Raw genomic sequence first — 20590 nt, 5'->3', positions numbered from 1 at the left:
CCTGGTGTTAACATCTTGAACTAGCATCAGTCTGTGGAACTACAGGCGCAAATAGATGGCTTTTTTAGGAGCGGATTCGATAATGGCTGTTTGATGCGGTAGTCAGATATATACTGAATTAGTTAATCATCAGATGTATTCATCCTGCATTAAACGAAATATGTATAATAACGAACAAATGGTACTATCGTATGTGAGGGGAGAAGAGCGCAGTATATAAGGGGGGGGGAGAGAACGCAAATATGACCGGCGACTGTTTCTTCTGTGAACTGTAAAATTTAACTAGACTCAAATCCATTCGATAATCTATAAAAATATTAGTACACCTAATGCAGGTTTTTAATCAATAGTCTATTCGATTAATATTGCTCTGAAGGCTTAGTTACATAAGCTTTGTTTCAGGTTTTATTAATCAAATTCAATAACAAACCAGTAAGACTCCCGCGGTATGCCTATCATCAGTGATGCCAAGTACATAGTTAACGTTTCACTGAAGGAATATACAATTTCCCACACACGTGTGATTTTTCCCGCACAACATTTTGTAAAACATGTTAATGCATTTCGATTGTTCATTTGTAAGTAGGGCTCCAGTTGACATTTTACTGAAATAGGGCCCAGATTTTGCTAATTTTTCATCTTTGGGAAATATATTTTGTTCAAATGATGCATTTTAAATTATTTTCAGTTCTTTTTGAAGTGGTATATTAAATTAGAAGGGAGAAAACTTTTAACACAACTTAAAACCTTTAGAAATATATATTATTCCTGGGAGCCCTAATAGTAAAATAATAATAACAATAATAATAAACCTGAAATTGGCCCAGATAACATTTTTGCTTTATTTAGGAATTTGTTTTTGGGATGTGATTCACCTATTCCATGCTTCAATTATAGATTCGTGTTCACATCGTATCAAATGGATTAAGCAAGTTGTAACTTGAAATGCCTCCCCCTCCTTCGAACGGCGGAAAGCTTAAAGGGGAGGACAATTGCTCCCTGCCCACACAAGTTACGGCCATGGTGGGAGACATTCTGTCATGCGCATTCAACATTATTACTAAGTATATATCATTTGAGCTCTCCTCAAATTAAAAGAAAAAAATGTTATCAATTGGAACATTTTCAAAATTATACTTTTCGCTTACGAATTTCCCCGTTGTTTATACTTTTTTCTATCCCATCTATCCCACAAGTCAAAATCGTCGATCACGGTCAAAATTTTGCTTACTTTTCCCTCGTCCATGGGAAATTTCCCGCAACCTGCCTACACTAAATATCATGTGGAAAACAGCCATTTTAGCCAGAGTTGCCACCTTTAATTATTTCATATTACTAATTTACTAAGTGTCCTAGAGCCTCATACTGTAACGGTTTGCATCAACGCAACGCAATATCTGCCATTTAGCTTGCGATAATTCGCATACCAGTTGTAATTGATTTTTGCACGGTTTTGTCTTGCTTTACGCTCGGTAATTATTTTGCGGAGGCTGGTGCGGAATAATGGCCCTAGTGTGTACATACTGTAAATTTGCTATCTAGACCTCTCGTTGCTAGTCCAGTGATACATTGTAGTTGATAGTCCAGTGATACATTGTAGCTAGTCCGTTGATAGTCCAGTGATAGACCTCTCGTTGCTAGTCCGGGTTGTTAATAGAGCAGCCTGAGGTGTTATTCTGACAAGGAAGGGTCACGCAGTGGCTCCGCTGAGATCCGAACGTGACAATTGTGTTTGCATTTAATATGTTATAACTAGATGAATCCCAAAGTTATACGTGCCACCGGGCGGAATATGGTGAGTTACAACATATTTTGTAAAAAATGAAATGAAATCTTTGAGTTTTACGTCCCACGGTTATGCCGGTTAGGCTAAAGGAGACGGTGATGATGGCTGATGAATGAAATGGTGGAATGAAGAAAGTGGGAGGAAACGGGAGAACCCCGAGAAAACCCACGCACACGGTGTTTGTCCACCACAATGTTCACTTGGCGGGGGCTGGGATCGAACCCGGGACCCCAAGCACCAGAGGTGAACATTCTACCACTGAGCCACCGCGGCCCCAACATATTTTGTAATGGAAGAACTCCAAAAAAATTACCTGGCAGAATAGTTTGAACCGAGTCATTTGTTCGGAAACGGTTGGATAAGTGGAAAACTCGGACAATACGTATCCCATCATTTCCAAGGACACACTTTTTCGGATAAAAAAGTTTGCCCCAGGGTCCTCGCAGGGTCCCAGATGGGGTCCAACTCAAAATTTTCAAATGGCAAGGGGAATTAAGTAGCATATCGTTTGAAAGCTGTTGTAAAATGAAAGAAAATGCAGTAAGTCTCGACTCTCTACGACAACTATGTGCAAAATGGCGGAGGGTCAAAATGTAAACAAAAACTGTATTGATTGATGCAATAAAAACACTACAGTTCAATAACAGTAGAGACAGGATTTAACAATACAAGTACTCTAACGTCAATTCGACGAATTAGAAATTGAGGGTCCGATCGGACCTACAAGAACATTTTCTTAGATCACTCCAGTAGGTCCGATCGGACCCACATGGCAACTAACGTGTTAAGCAAGGCTAAAAGAAAGATTGGATATGGACGACCAAGCCTAAGCAGGGCTGCGGTGGCTCAGTGGTAGAGATTTCATCTCTGGTGCATGGTGTGCATGGTTCGATCCCAGTTTGTGCTAAGTACGCTTTTTGGTGGAGAAACGCCGTGTAGTGGGTTTTCTTGGGGTTCTGTTTCCTCCCACTTTCTTCATTCCACCATTTCATTCATTTCTCATGGTCACCGTATCCCTTAGCCTCGGTGCAGAATCGAGGGACCTTAAACTGAATATTTCATTTTATTTCACCAAGCCCAAGGACATCGATACAAGAATAAGATAAAGATTGGATATGCAAGACGAAGTGCATAGTAATCTTGCTCTTGGCCTTGTTTTAGTGATCACCAAGTAGCGATGAGCATATTTTCTTGCTTTCCGTATAGTATGAAAGACCATAATCAAAATCACACTTGGTCTTCATTTGTACCGATGAGGCGAGCGTTCTTGGCTCTTGTATAGCATGAAAGACCACGAAGACTACGAAATGCAGTATCAAGACTTGACTGCAAGACAAAGAATAAGACGTAGTATTGATTACCAAGAACCAGGGTGCGAATTGTTTGAATTTCATTTGTTGGGCTGAAAGTGATGAAATAAAATTAGTACTTTGTAATTAACTATCATACTGTATTTTTAAATTTTAAATTACAAAATTCATATTATGTATTTTCTTACGTGCAACTATATATACTGTAAAATACGTTTTAATTACCAAGAAAGAAAAATCAAAGTGGCACGGGTCCCGGAATCATAAGAGCCTATTTTGGAATGAAAGTTGAAGGCTTGGAAAAAATCACAGGTGTTCTCCTGTTTCCTCAACCCTTATCATTGTAGTTAAACGATTTCCTTTTGTCTCCTCCAAGAGACTCTTGCTATTGCCTTCCGAGAAGACCCCCTGTGGTCCAAGCAGGTGAGAACACTGACCTTGAATAAAAATTTCGTCACATAGAACTAAAGCAAGAAAAAAAAAATAAAGTTCTCCCACGTCGGACATTGGTATCAGTTACAAAAAGAAATAACCAAACCTCAAAAGTGCCAATATTCATTAAGATGCATATACAAATCCACCGCTTGATCTAGCTGGTGGTTAACGTGTAAGACTTCGGTACACGTGGTCCGGGTTTAATTCCCAATGGGAGTGCATTTTGGCGTTCACCTAGTGTTGTGACCGTAGTGCTCTCAAACGGATCGGGTCAGCTCGGATCGGGTTGTCGGGTCAGGCTATTCGGGTCGGGTTGTCGGGTCGGGTCAGTCGGGTCAGCTCGGGTCGGGTTGTTTGGTCCGGTCAATCGGGTCAGCTCGGGTCGGGTTATTCGAGTCGGGTCAATCGGGTCAGCTCGGTTCGGGTTGTCGGGTCAGGTCAATGAGGTCGGATCACGGTTCGGGTCAGTCGGGTCGGGTCGGGTCATCAGGTCGGGTCAGTCAATTCGGGTCACGGGTCGGGTTGGGTCGGTCTTCAACCTGACCCGACCCGACCCGTTGAGAGCACTAAATGTAACCTAACCTATCCTAACACTACCTAACCTAATTTGTTTTTACATACCTGGAATTTGTTTTTACCTCTGAATAATTTGAATTATATTTGCTTTATGTATTTTACTACCTGAAATGCTCTCATGAAGAGGATTGGTTTATGGAAAGTGTTTGAACTCCTTCCCCCTTAAAATTCACGTTTCAATGAAAGTGTAATGACAAAAATATATAATATTACCCCTTCCCCACCCCCAAAGAAGATGAATCTGGATTTAAACCGTATCAAAAGGTTCACTATTCGTTTCACTGACCATGAAAATTATGGACTGGACACTAATTTAGGATGTTTTCGATTATTTGTCCTCTCCTTCATTATCTCCTCTCACCTCCGAGCCGAAAAATGATAAGATCCTAAGTTAGGCCTGGGCACAGGGGCGGCTTTAGAATTTTAATTTTGGACAGGACCGCTGCCTCGCTGATGGATACATATACACATTTGATTGATTAATGACAGTAAGTAATTACTTTTACAGTAATGGTTGATGCTATTTGTTAAACAATTATCTGCCATTAATATAAATAGTGGAAAATATACGGTATTTACTCTTAAGCGTACCTTTTAGCATTTGTATATTTTCAAAATTTTTGGGTAGGCCTGTGCCTACCCGGCCTATCCGCTGAAGCCACCACTGGGCCTGGGTGCATTCAAGTACCGAAAATACTTGGTACTTCAGGTTGGTCGAGGAGGAGTTAGCAATCAAATATTCTTACAATGATTTTTATTTATGCCCTTTCTTTCCCTTGAAACAATGGGACATGTTTTCCCTTAAGTTTAATGAGGAGTTTATATACCAAGTTTCATCATTCTAACTTAATAGGCTCGTGAGATTCTGTATTTTAGGCACAAATTTTGAATCTTTTCTATCCACTACTGAACCTTTAATCAAAGTAATGCAATAAAAAAATTTTAGTCAGCCCAGGTCAACTCATGTAATAAAAATGATAAAAATCGGCCCAAAGGTCTAGGATAAGTTAGCGAACAAAGATTATTTTTATTTGTAAAAATAATTAATCATTATTGACGGTATTTATTTATTTATTAAATTATATTGTCTCTTTCGTGAGTAGAAGAAAACTCATTATTAGTATTTGGGAAGAAAAGGAAGTACATAATTATGTTGTGAATCCAGTTTTACGAGTAAAGCGCGAAGTGTAGCAAGCAGGTAAGCGAAAAAAATATTCACCGATACCTCCACATGGCGTGACGGACAGAGAGCCAATCAGAACGCCAATCGCGAACTGGGGCTACCTGTTATTTTATATACCTTGGTTTGTAGGTACAGCTTACGAGAATTACGTTCTCAATTCTATACATTACAACCGTAAGAATTTTTGAATGCATTACCCAAAATAACTTAAAACAGACCTTCATTATTTGGACTGCAATTACCCTCCATACAGAGAATAGTGTACTACGTCGTAGCAAGAATGATTCTATTATTATAAAAGATAATTCAAAATTAATTGCAATTATTAAGAATTTGTTTTAATTTGCTCCTTTTAACATATCATATCCGAATAAAAATTGTGTAATACGTTCATTCGTTTACAAACAAATACGGTAGTTGTACAATAAATGCATGAATAAACGCGGAATCACCAATCAGTTGTAATGCATCACTATTCGCTTGCACTCGAGAAATGCATTTAGGGGTGTTTTGTGTTCTGTTTCCAATTTTAATAAACATCCCTCTTCACTCATTACCATTCAGATAAAACTTAATCAGATTAAATTTAATAGACACCGACAGTTACTTAATCTGCACCGCATTTTTAATTGTTTTTATTATGAATTAAAGTGAAAAGGATCTGTGTCTGGTGCCACTATAAATAAGAAATTATTTAAATTGAAAATGATTTGTACCTAAAATTTGAAAAAGTACATCAAAATGCTATATTTTACATTTTCATGTTGAAGAAATTTTGTCAAACTTGGCGGATAAAAGTTCACACATTTAGTAGTTGGAAAGAGCAGGTAACAAATTAGCTAAGTTAAATTTATAAAAATTTGTTTCTTGAAGCGGAATATGTGATATAATAGGAAATCTTAATTAAAAACTTTGTTTCGGGAGATATATCTGTCTCTCTCTGAATTTTCAGCGGATATAGTATACATGAAGCTGCATCAGTTCCCGAAGGAGCAGGACGCTCATACTTTTAGGGATTATTCATTGAGTATGTATGAACTTACAAAGGGGTAACAAAGCAACTTTTATTTACTTATCGACTGATACGAAAATAAAAAAGAACGTACCTGTATTTTATATCAGCATATGTAGTGCCCTTGTACTTTATCTATGACTGTATGTGTGTGTGTGGGGGGGGGGGGAATTTAACGCATATCGCATGTCTTGTGCTCATGGATACTTCTTACTATTGCACTACGTAGAAAATTTATGGTATTTCATGTAGAAGTGGTAATAGCACACAAAAGAAACGAAGATCAGGGGGTTTTCATGTATACTATTACCCGGGTAAATCGAAGTTTGAAGTTGAAATATGAAAGAAAAATCCTCTAATTTTTAACTTGACCTTAAAAGAAATAAACATAGTAAGAACTGCATGTTTTCGTGAAATATAATTTGAAGTTGTTACTGTTCCTTATGATACTTTTAGATTACATAATAGTGGTTTTTGCATGTAAACAAATTTCTGAATTTTTGGTTTTGGGTTTACAAGATAACTGGATGTTTACAATTTATGCATACCAGCTAAGTTAATTATACAAGGTACATCTGAATAATAGAATGGAGCAAGGTAATAAAAAGTTTACTGTCAAGTAGAGCATCGTATATCATGTTGGTTCAATTTACTGTCTCGACGCAACATCTGACTTCTGTAATAAGAAAACGAAAGAAATATTTAATACATAAATTAAAAGTTATCCTTTGGTATTAAGTAATTTATCATAATTTAACGTGCACAAAGTATTTAAAGAATAATATGTTATTTATAAGGAAAAGTGATATTAAGTTTTATAAAAGTATATACATAATAATTTTGGAACAAATACAGAAAATGGGGAACATGTTCTTAACTTTGACATATTATATCTTCATCCAAGACTACGTTTTCTTACGATGACCATCTTATCCAACTCAGATAACCTGTAAAGTAAAGAAAGAAATATTAGTAGCATATATAAATCTATAAGAGAGTACAATATCTATTATAGATGCTTATTCTAAGCATAAGATTGTATTACATCTCTTGTGCCCTTACGTTTCCTGAACCCGAACTGTTATTTCTAATTTTTTTCATTTGTTTTTCCCCGCAACCTTATGTTCAGAATTCGAAGCAAAATCTTTGCTGCATGAGATATCACACTAATAGTTCTATAATCCTTATACTTCTTTGGGTTCTATTTCTTAGCCATCGGTATCATGATCGTCTCCAGGAAGTCTTTTAGCCACTCTCCTATTTGATATATTTCATCGTAGAGTCAGAACAATACTTTCTTGCCCTTGTCTCCCATATTCGTAATGAACTCGATTGATATATTATTTATCCCGTTTGCCTTTCCATTCCTAATCTCTGATATATCATTTTCAAACTCATCATGAAGAACACTAAACGCTTTACCGTCCTCACGTACTTCATTTTCTATTTCAACATCTAGGCCACAGGATCTATCCCTACTCTCATATACTCGCAAGTCCTCAACATATTCTTTGCATCTTCCTGAGACTTCACTTCTCTCGCTGACTATCTTACAGTCTTATTTGCTATTGACATCGTAATACCCCTTTGTTTCCTCCGAAGTTCCATAGATTTCACCCCTTTGTATGTTTCCTCGTATTTCCCAGTTCTTTCTAATTCTTCTATGTCTTCGCATTTTGTTCTGTCTTTTGTAAAACTCTTCTCTTACTCTGTCTGTTTCTCTTCGTAACTCGTTGTTTAACTTCCTTGATATATGTCTGCCTTCTTCTGTACAACCTGTTTCCACGTCTTCCTTTCCCTTATTTTCTGGAACATGTGTTCTATAACCCATGGTTTCTTAGCAGTTTTGTGTTCGTGGTAACCTACTACTACTTCAACAGCCTGTTATATGCAAAGTTTAATATGCTTCCAATGTTTGTTACTACCTACACCTCTCCTTTCCTCGTTTGAGTATTTTCTTCGAACTTTCCTACGAAAAGATTTCTTACTTCCTTGTTTTCAAGTTTTCAGTATTCAGTAATCTGAAATAATTTTTTCGCTTTCTGAGTCATAGCTACATACATCCTTATCAAGGGAAGAGAAAACACTACATATAGGAAACATAAATTTGTAAATCTAACAGGGTATCAGAAAATAAAATCATGTGATTATTTAATATTTTTATTGTTTGCCTTATTGAATTTTTCATCCGAAGGTTACTCTATGTAGGCTAAAGAAGTAGAGAAACATAAATGTGATGATAATGGAAAATTGTGGCGAGGGGACAAGATTATATGATTATTTTGAATTTAAAGTCCTTTCTTATTGTCAGTACCTATGCTGTAGAAGACGAAGCTATTGCTTAAAATGAAATTCGAAGTACAATTGGAATTGGTATTCGGGGTAATACTGCATCGGCGATTCAATTTGGGACACTCTGTATAGAAAATGGAGCGTTAGCATGTGTCCACTAAGGGGCGCGAAACGGGACTCAATCCACCATCTATTCTGCTTTGGCTAGCCGGGCTGAAAGTAATATAAAAGCTACGAAACCTGTTCGGAAGTGGTGTGAGTATTCTGCGTCAGAGAATTATAATAAAAATTCAAGTATAATTCTTACATGAACTTTTTTTCGTTGATATACTACACGAGACATTACAAATGCGCCTTTGGAGTGGGAGATCACGGTTCGACTCCTAGTTCGAACTTATATGATTGAAATTTCATTTTGAGACTTTATTCCACATATCGTATAGCTTTGGTATTGAAAATGGATGTTAAATTACATATTAATCCATATGCTATAGCTCTATTGATTTTTTTTAACTACAGCGTCTTTCTGCACTTTCCATAGGATGTTTCAACTCCTGTTTTAAAATAGAAGTAAGTTACAGGTCATGTTATTAGCCTAAATTCAAACACATAAGTTTACTGGAATATCTTCCTCAACATATCATACCGCTAAAAGAGATTGTCATGGTTTTTCCTTTTTCTCTTTCCCTTCTTTCTTTTCTTTTTTTTTAAATAGATGCAAACCACAGGCGTGCGCAGACCCTTGGATTAAGGGGGGCAAATCAATAGCGGTACTCCTGAAGATATGCAATCAACTTGTAATCATTACTTTCTTTATAATTATATAGGAGCAAAACCCCTCTACTTTTAGATTGGAGAGAAGGAACAGAAAAGCTTTTTCCCAACTTCCTTTTAGAGTCGGCGCCTACAGATAGTGTGTTAGAGATGTGTGTGTGTGTGAAAATATACTGCTGGGAGGAAACAAACGGAAGAACGACTGAAATATAATTAAATCGGGAAATTTTGATCGAGCATTGCAAAAATTCAAAATGTTATTTTGTATAGCTATGATTACAGACGTATTTCAGGGTCCGTTTTTGTGAAATATAATTTAAATTAGCTGAGAAAATTATTTTAAAAAATCGAAAAAAAAAACGCAATGTGAAAACATTATATGGGGCAAGCGCCCCCACTTGCCCCCACGTACGCACGCCTATGATGCAAACTTTGGTCGAGTGTCGCCTATAGAGGCTAATGTATCGTTCTGTCCATTATAACGGGACGATCGAGTGTCATAAGTAGTGGTTCGTGCAGACATAAAATATCCCTTCCGTAACTTTTTTTTACGCGCACGCACATCCGCCTCCACAATGTCTCTAACAACATCCACACGTAATGAGTTAGGTCTAGAAGATTTATTGAGTTCATGTGTTCTATAATGTTTATGATTCAAAAAGCAGCTTCTTTGTAAATATTTCTGTTGTAGTTTTGTGAATCTATGATAATATCAAAATTTTAACTAAAAAAGAAAAAGAATCGGGAAAAGACCATTAGAAAGTCCTAGGAACAGATGGGAGAAGAATATTAAGATGGATCTCGCAAAAATAGGAATACAAAGTAAAAACTGGAACCAGTTGGCTAAAAACAGAAATCAATGGAGAGCTTTTATGAATGTAGATTGAACCTCTGGATTCCATAGGTCATAGATTAGTTAATTTAACTTATTTATGCTAGGATATCAATCAAATGCTTAACAATAAATTCAAACTCTTCTGAATGCGAGTCAATTACGCTAATACAACAACGCAATAAAATTCGTGCAGATGCACATAATGAAATTTGAAATATTGTACTTGCTTAAATGTATCTCAATCTCATATTTCCGGGGCTTGAAAAATCCATTCGTCTTCTCACCAGTTGCGAGTACTTTTTTACATTTGGCAAAGTGAAACATAATAAGTTAAAAACGTGAATTCAAGAATAAATAGCAGATATCACTCTTTTGTATTTGTAAGAGACATGCCTATAAAACAAAACAAACAAACAAACAAAACAATGCAAAAAAAAAAACATTGATATGTTTACTGTGTTACAAAGTGATTTTTATTTTTATTTGTACAAACACTGCGACTACAAAATGCTTTGGCTAGCAAATTTTTTGGCTGGCGAGTACTTCCAAGCAAGATTTGCTTGGACATTTTTCAAGTTGGTGATACCGTGCCTTGAGCCTTGGACATTTCTCATAAGAAAATTTGTCAAGTTGGTGATACCGTGTCAAATAGTTTCAGACTATATCGCCATTTAAAAAGTAATATTCATAGGGCGCAAGCGCATTTGTTCAGAACACAAATGTGACATGGAGATAGAAGAAAATGAGAGAAAAGAAAAAAGAAGAAATTGATTTAAAATTAATTTTTTATGGCCTTTTGGATTAGATTCTCCCTCTATCGGCTTATCAAATATTAACAGTTTTCTAATCGAGGTTCTACTTGGCAATGTGGTTAGCGCGTGCATCTTCGGCGCGATAGACCCGGATTCGATTCCTAATTTCACGTTTCTGATGTATTTCGGATCTCATGTTACTGTAGATCCAGGTCTTATATAGTCTCGGACTGAAAGGGATACTAAAATCCAATAAAACCAGTTTGGTTTGAGTTTTCTTATCGCTAGCTTTAGAAATGGAACGAACTTTCGTTTATAGATACATGTACAAATAACACTTTTCTTACTGATTCTTATTTCAGACATCAATAACATCTTGGGCTACTAAGAAGAGACTAAGCTCCTATCTCCCTATTGAAACTGGACTGGTCGGTTGGTTGGAATAAAATTTAGCGTCTTTTTTTGATAGCAGCGAGGCTATATAAGACATGGACCTCAGCTTTATGTGGGGTCCGAATCACATGCACTCACACTGGAAATTGAACCTGGGTCTCCCAAACCAAAGGCGTGTGCGCTAACCATATTACCAAAAGAGAGTTTTATTAAAGCTGGAATATTGAGATTGTACCATTTCCGGTTTCCGTATTGAATCTTTAGAGAGGAGAAGCAAAAACATATAACTAGAAATACTTTTCTATTATGTTTATGTCACATGTTTATATTTTTAGAAACTGAGGAAATGTATCTACAAGATGAAACAAAATTACGGAATGTTCATATGATTATAATTTTCTTTCAACCAACAAACCTGTGTGACGTAAAGCAAGAAGGCAATGATGTTAACCAAACAAAGCCTTGAGAGCTTCACTCAGAGACAACCTTTTGTTCGACGGCCCTGGCGTATCACAAACATATATAGGAATTCTTTAGTAATTGGAGGCCGCGGTGGCTCAGTGATAGAGCGTTCATCTCTCGTGAGTGGAAGCCCTGGTTCGATACCAGTTCAAACCAAGTGAGCTTTGTAAGGGACAACCATAGTGCATATGGATTTTCATAGAGTTCTTCATTTTCCTACAGTTTTCGTTCACATTATCATCTATCTCACCATTACCATCTACCTTAACTTGGGCGCATAGTCTTCGGACGAAAATCTAGTGATTGATAACTGCTTCAATATATATTTATATACACTTTTGATCGTGAAATTGAAGTTAGTCTGTAAATGCTAGGACGTTTGCTCTATGTTTACCTTCCAGGTGTTACAGCCCCAATATTATGGTCGACTATCTGTTCACTCATAACAGGATATAAATCATCATCCTTTTGTAGAAAAATGGGGGAGGCCAGAAAAATCTGCTAACGAATCTCAGATATTATCAAAGGCATTATTCACTAATTATATGTTTCTTGTTTTTGCCACATAATTACACTATACATATATATTTTTATCAGGTAATTCTTTCTTTTCGCATGCGTTGTCCTCACTGTCCACAGCAAATTGCTTCCGTTTTTGCTCACGAGTAGTATGACCGGAAGTTAAAAAATGGTTGATTTTCAGATTATATTTTCTTCAATGTAATTTTACTTCATTGTACGTATCCTATAACTAAATAAGTAAGTGTTAGTGAAGATAAACTAAGATTCTTATCTAGAAAAGAACGTTCTCAATCTAGTATTTGCTTTATTTTTCTTCGTTGCATGTCAATTTCCACCCTCGTCAAATTTCAGTAACTATATTAAAAGATTCACATTATCCGGAGGATGGTTAAAAAAGAAATGAGTTTTGTTTTCCATTGTGAAACTAACGTAGACTTCTAAACTATACGAATACAATGTAAAACTGGTAGATTTATAACTTGCGATTCCAGTAGCTGGATAAGAGGATAGAGTCTGTTCGAACGCTGAGTCCACGTCAAAATTAGTTTAACGTTATATCGTAGAATGATATAACTATATTGTAATAAGTGTTGAAACCAAAAATCGTACTAGTTACTAGTTTTTACTCCTTCCGGTTTCACAATCACTACATTTAGAATTTAGCGTTTCTTGCAGCAGTGAAGCGGCATGAGAAGTAAACCTACAACTTGCGTGAAATCCCAACCACATTCATCTCACCGGGAATCGAATCCGGATCTTCCGCCAAAGGCGCGTATAAGTCATATAGGGGAGCTCTATCCTTCCGGTTTTAGTAGGAGACATCACTATTTTCGCTCTATGAGAATCAATATTGAAATGGTTAGTATTAACCCCTTGCCATATTTTGACGCGCTGGTCGCGTTGCTTTTCACTTTTCACTTCCGTATTTTGACGCGTGTCACGCGTTTCGATGTTTGAGCGGCTGTATCCCGCTTGCTGTCAATAGAAGAGAGAAGCTTACAGGTTTCCTGTGCTTTGTGAATATCTGTTAGTTTAAGTAAGCGCCAGAATAGGCATAGATGTTTACAGCATTGCAAAAAAATTCCGAAAAAAGTCATATGTGAAGGGGTTAATACATCGTACCCTGGACAAAAAAAAAGTTGCCTCTATGTAAAACCATTTACTATTTATACTACGACTGGTTGTATTGTAGATATGCTGGGGCCAAATATTGCAATCACAAATGACGCAGCAATATCATAGTAAAATGTGTGGTTCAAGATCCAAACGGGCTAGCGATTCTCATGGTACAAGGTCATGTCTATTGCTTGAATTGTGGCTTTCAGGATGCAACTGCAAATTTGGAAGAAAGAGGATTTACAGTTTTAATGTTTACACTGAAAGGTAAGCACCGGGAATTGACTACGACTGAGACGAACTTTTCCGACTATGTTACAAAAAATTCACTAGGTTGTTTAAGCCATTCATGGTATTCTTGGACAGGTATTATCTCCTACGTCAACAACTGTACAACAAGTTGCTTCCTCAAGTTGGATTGTTATGCCAAGTAGCTTCTTTTTTACATAATACTTTTGGTAATCGTTTTAATTCTGACGAAGTCCTCGACGAGGAAGTTCATCAAATGGAACGATAGCACATCGCAGAAAACACATTAGGATTAGAAGTAGAAGAGCACGGTTGGGACAGTTGTACACGATCTAGACTTCCCGGAGTTGTCAGAAAGACATCTGCGGACATCTTGGACTTCCCGGAGTTGACAGAAAGAGATCTAAAAATTCTTTTTGCAGGTTCCTATCACATCGGAATCAAACAGTTTGATGTTGTTCATATGTCCCTCAAACATTTTATACCTTTCACGTGCTCGAAACTTTGCTAAGATTGTTCGGCTTACAGATATATTAAGCAAATTGTGTGTTGCCGGTGTTATCACTCCGGTAGGGAACGCACATAGTGATGAAGATTGAAAGTTCCACATGCATAAGAAGCTTCATTTTCCATGTACTGGTAATGTTTTCTAATACAGGAAAGACATTGCAAAATAATTTTGAATATTTTTGTATTATCATCATCGTGTGCATTGTAATAATTTGTACATTATACAGTATATGGGTATACATTATGTATAGGGATAATCAAAAACGTTGTTTTCTATAAATCACGATTTGAACTAATGGTATCCTACTAAAGTAGACTGTAAAACAATGACACTAGTGCTCTCACGCTGTTTCTGTAAGAGGCAGTGTTTCTTCCAGACATGTTGTTTGGGGGGCAATGCCCCCGGAGCTCTGAGAATGCCCCCCGGACGAGACCAAAATAATACGTCTATAATATTATTATAAATAAAATAGTACCAACAGTGCCCCCCGAAATACTACGTATTTCCCCCGGAACATTTTTTCTGAAAGAGCGACTGGTAAGAGGTACGATTATGAGAGGTATATTCCCACGTAGAACCATTCATGACGAGTCAAGAACTCAAAACTCAATCATCTTTAGCAGTGTTCCTGTCGGCCAAAACATTTATGGCGTAACGTGGGTTCCATATCTTCCAGGCGTGTACGACTTTGGTTTTCCTCATTTTACACCAAGTTACACAGCGAGTATCAAATGAGAAAGCTGTGAAAAGTAGACAGGGCTGGTATCTGTGAGTAATTATTACTATACTGTATAATTTGTGATATTCACCAATTTAATTTTACTTCTGGAGCATTCGGAAATAACACAGGAAATTGTGTAGAATTGTCGTCCAGCTTCTCCACTAAAATAAAAGCAGGTGTTTGATATTTTAATATTAATTTAAATGGTGACAATGGTTGTTGTTATACAAATAAATTATATTGTTGGCAGCGGGGTGCGGTTTGAACACCGCTTGATCAAGATATTATGGAACAATAAACATTTACGATATTAATAATGTTTATAGTAAAATCACGTTTGTCTTTAAAAGATCTGAGATTAAGTTCTTGAAACCATCTTTTGATGACATTTTGCGTACGTAACTGTTGTCATTGTCCCCTTTTTTCAAATGATAAGAATATATGGAACAACAAGATACAATTACATCAATAATATACATGAGGATTGATTATATACATGTTGAACAAACGAAAATAAACAACCAGTAACACCGGCACGTACGTAAGATTTTACGCATTTCAGAAGATTTCCAAATTTTTTTGTCGGGTCCAAATTTAATATGAAGATACATTATATTAAAATTTGTTAATCACCTCCTAAACTTAGACTAAATTTATAGAAGAGTCGGTTTTCTGGGAAGTATGAACCCCAGGATCTGCCCCTTCGTACGTCCCTGAGGAACACAATCAGCACGTTCATAAACACAAAGACATTGTGAAACGTTTAATTGATGTTGGTCATTTTCTGGACAAACAAGACCAGGTTTTCCGGGATCACAATGGGAGTACAGATCCTTCAAATAGAGGAAATCTTGTAAAACTGGTAATGTATTCAGTATACGTTTAGAATATTCAACATATGTTAATAAAATAAAACTGATCAAAGTACCTATACAGTATTATTATCACCTGTGTGACTGTTTCAGGAATGTAACATCGGCTTCATAAGACAATTTATGGGAACTAGATTAGGTGATTATGGATTACCTTTTTTTTAGAATTTAGATAAAAGAAACTAGCAAGTTTCATATAATTCAGAGGCGGCTCGTGAGGGACGTCACACCGGTACAAAATATAGTTTTGTCGTTTCAAATTAAGGTAATAAAGGTTACCTAATGTGTTAATTGCTGTAGGCCTATGCAACAATTAGTACATTAAAGAAGTTTTCTTTTCTTAGTTTCAAGAGGAAAAAGAAATACCGGTGTGACGTCCCTCACGAGCCGCCTCTGATATCATTGGTGGCCAACGAAAAATTTCACCACACGCCGCTGTTCTAATTGATATAAGTCCACCGCATGTTGAGAGTGAAATCAAATACTGAACGTATAGAGGAAAAGTATGTTCGTCGGCTCCAGTGTGTGCGTGGGAAAGAGTCTAGTTTCTGTTTCTTCTAAGTAGAAAACAAGCCTTTCTTTCGTTTCTAAAAAATATTATTTTTGGTTAACGTCGCATTCAATGAACATTTAGCAAGCAGTAAGAACCCCTTCTTCAAAAGCGGAAAAAATCTGCCATCACAAAAGAATAAATTAATAGTAGGTTTACGTGCTCACATGCAACAGTTCTTTGTGACACAAAAAATAAAGGTTTATTACTAATGGGGACCAAGCCTGTCTAGCCTTCATCCCAAAAATACGTTACATGTAGATTGTATCTGAAAATTATTGAATTAGTTTACTTATTTTTTTTTAAAAAAAAGTACGAGTCACTGCATCAAATTTTGTTTGATTTTCACTAAATTACGTTGTGCTTGTTATTACTGAAACATTTGTTTGTGAAATACGAACAAATTATAAGTCGTTTTTAGACAACTTTGTCCGAAGAGAACTCACTCTCGTAAGAAAAATACCTATTGTGGATTTTCTCGTCAGAAATAATTACGCAACATTACGTATGAATCGCGTGAGTCATTTAAAGAAAATAGTCCAAAAAATTCTCCAATCGATTTTTTTCATGATCACCATACTTTCTTCTCTCCTACCGTAGTTCGAAAGAAAGAAGAAAAAAGAACATCACATTTCCGTTGAAAACACGTATAGAAGTTCATGTATTGTTCCTCATTGAGACAGTATGCATAATGTGTAAGCGTGTGTGTGTCGTGATCATAGTGATATTACGAAAGCTTCATTTTGAAAATTATGCACACGCAAATATTACAACACATACAACAACCGATTTTGTTTTAAGTAGCACAGAAATTTTACATCTTTCCTATTATTACATAAAGAGAAAAATCAATAATCTCTTAGAGTTTATTTAACGGCACTGGCTACGTGGACGATTCACGCATTCGGTAGCGTCACTACCAGTAATCAATAAGCGGTGACAGCATTATCTATGGGAACTTTCAACAACAAAGTGTAAAACACGCTTCTGTATTTGACATGGATTGCGCTTCCATGTCAAAAAAAAAAAAAAAAAAAAAAAAAAAAGATTTCAATTCGATACGAGCAAGTAATCAGCTTACAAAGAAAAATGAATTGAAATTGTATAGTGACCGGCAAATTGTCTAAGAAGGAAGCAAAGAAAAAAATGTTGGTTTGTCAATGAAATCTATTAAAAACAACAATATAGAAGTTTGAGAAGCTGTCCGTAGCCCTAATAGGAGAACATTTCCCCATTTTCCTAACAATTAGCTCGGACAACTTTTAGGATACGGAAGAGAGGACAAATCTGTTTGTCCGGTGCAAACGGACACCTATTAATCCTATTCTTTTCATTCGGCAGATTAGGAATTATGTCATGAAGCTGATAAAACCTATCTCTCACACTAAAGGCGCATACGCTGAGACGAATAGTGATATATTCCGACGCCGTTCAAGACCTACTTCCTATAGTCATGGGAGTGTGTGAAAATTAACATATTCAAAATGACCGTATTGGTGTGAAACCCATAGTTTTCGGGATTACTAGGCTGTTTGGTGACATACTTCATGATATTGAAGCTCAAGTATAGGCACGAAGGGACATGTTACCTGACCAGGAATTAGAAGGGGCAACGCCAAAGACGTTGTTCCTCGTTAATTATTTATTCCACTCATATTGATAGAGACAAAGCTAAAAATGTTTATCTTCGTTATTTATTCGTTTTACTCATACAAACAGGGCAACACCGAAGGGGTTGCTCTTTGTTATCTATTCATTTAACTTATATTGACAGAGGCAACTTCCACGGTGTTATTCTTCCTTATTTATTTTTATCATTTCTTTACCCATTTTTTTTTTGGATTCTTGGCTTCGAGAGGATTGGCAGTGTGTCAGAATGCGTACATCAAAGGATATTAATGTAAAGTCCATTTTTTCGGAGTCGCTGAGATGAATAGTAGTACACCCAATGGCGTTGAAATACAATTTTAACCCCCATTATCATTGTAGTGTGTGATAAATAACATGTCAAAAATGCCAATATCAGTGTCGAATCAATAGTTTTCGGGGCCGACTAACATGTTTTTTGTAGCCGTTCAAGTTCACCCTTAGACAAAATCGTTATATGTATAGGTGGGAGTGGAAATGTCAAAAATAACATGTCTAAAATGACCAATATTGGTGTCGAATTTATAGTTTCCGAGATCCTTTTAAAATCAACTTTGGCCCTGTCGACATCGGTGATGGTGAAAAATAGCATGTCCAAAATAGCAGATATTAGTGTCGAATTCATAGTTTTTGGAATCGCCAAGCTAATTTGTTAACAGATCTGATGACTTTTAAGTCCAAGTTTAGGCACGAAGAAGCATGTTAGCGACCCGGGAATGGACAAGGATAACACTGAGGAGGTTGTTATTCGTTATTTATTTAACTCAATATTGACAATTACAACGCCAAAGGGCTTGCTCTTTCTTTCTTATTTATTCCACTCATTTCTTGATCTATCCTCCCAATGCGAACGGACATTTCATCTTATATATATACAAACGAAATGTAAAATGTTTCACGATTAACTTCTCTAGACTGATGTAGACATTTTGGTGAACTTTAGTACATGAGTACACCGCTTAAGTTGAGTTTCTATTAGATTAGTTTTCTCTAAAAGCACATTTTAAGGAGGTAGAGGTGATTGAAAAATATATGCCAAAATACAATCAATATCTCATATGCTGAGATGAATAGTGACACTCTCGAGTCCATTATATCCAAATTCAGTCTCCATTGGTATTATGCGAGAGAAGGGATGAAAATTAAAATGTATAAAATGACCACACTAGTGTCGAATCCATAGTTTTGGGATCACTAAACTGATTGGTGACATCCGATGACAGTTGAGCGCAAGTTCAATCAAGAACAGATATTGACAAGGAGAACGTCAAAGACGTTGCTCTTATATAAATGTATATACATATGTTTGAATATGTATGTGTGTTACAGCATAACTCTGGCAAACCTAGAGGAATTTTAACCTATGTTGGTGTGGAGAAATGAAATATTTCAGCTTTACGTCCCAGGATTATACCGGCTAGGCCAGCGTTTTCCAACCTCTTTCAATGTGCGGCACACTTCAGGGTAACTTGAATTCTCGCAGCACACATATCATTATTATTATTATTATTATTATTATTATTATTATTATTATTATTATTATTATTATTATTATTATTATTATTATTATTATTATTTGAAAATATAAAATACTGTAGCATTTTTTTTTCTAATTACTGACATCCTTCTCACAGAGAAGAAAGCTCAATCACTGGTTTTTTCCAAGTGGTAAATCATTATGCTTATTTTTCCTTTTAATTTAAAGATAGAAAACAATTGTAATCAGATATAGAACTCAAGATGTTAAAAATACACTTTATTTTTCGAAAACAGTATCCAACCTTTCATTAAGAAGGAGGATCACTAAATAACAAGCGAACAAACAAATCTCTTTTACTTTTAAAACACAGATGTAGGAAATTCGTATGCATGTTTACTTTACCGGAAGGACTGAATAATATGTTCTACAGAAAATTAAAAATGTTCTGCGGAAAAGTAACACAGTAAGAAACTTTAAATTTTAGATTCATAGTAGTAATGTGAAATACAAATATACCTTTTTCTCTATGTCTTGCAATTTGATTGCTATAGAATTAATAATTTTGTTTCGATTTCCTCACGGCACGCCAGCGACCCATTTGCGGCACACCGGTTGGGAAACGCTGGGCTAGGCTAAAGGAAACGGTCATGATGAGAAATGAATTCATTGGTGAAATGAATAAAGTGGGTGTAAACGGGAGAACCCCGAGATAATCCACGAAGACGGTGTTTGTTCACCGCAAAGCCCTTGCAAATTTGAAAACAAAACAAAATTTTACATTAGAAAACATACGATCTTTGCAAAATCAGTGTATTCATTGTGCGTACCAACTAACATATAATGTAACAAAAACGTTAAATTGTGGGCAGTATTAAAATTCATGTGCACTGGTTTTTACCGCATAGAAAGCGAACATAAATTAAGAATTATAATACAAAGTATTTAACAATTAAAAGTATTTATAATCCCTCCTATCTCTCTCTCACACACACACACAAACACAAAAGAAAGAAAACACAGAAAGAACGAATCCAACAAGCGTCCGTGACGTCATCGGTATGAGTATACGTCATCATTGAATTTGATCAACAAGAGTGCTACTTGAGCCATGT

This window comes from Thermobia domestica, chromosome 13, assembly GCF_964235325.1.
Source record: "Thermobia domestica chromosome 13, izTheDome1.hap1.1, whole genome shotgun sequence".
NCBI classification, from domain to species: Eukaryota; Metazoa; Arthropoda; class Insecta; order Zygentoma; family Lepismatidae; genus Thermobia; species Thermobia domestica.
Note: the sequence above shows the minus strand (reverse complement) of the source record.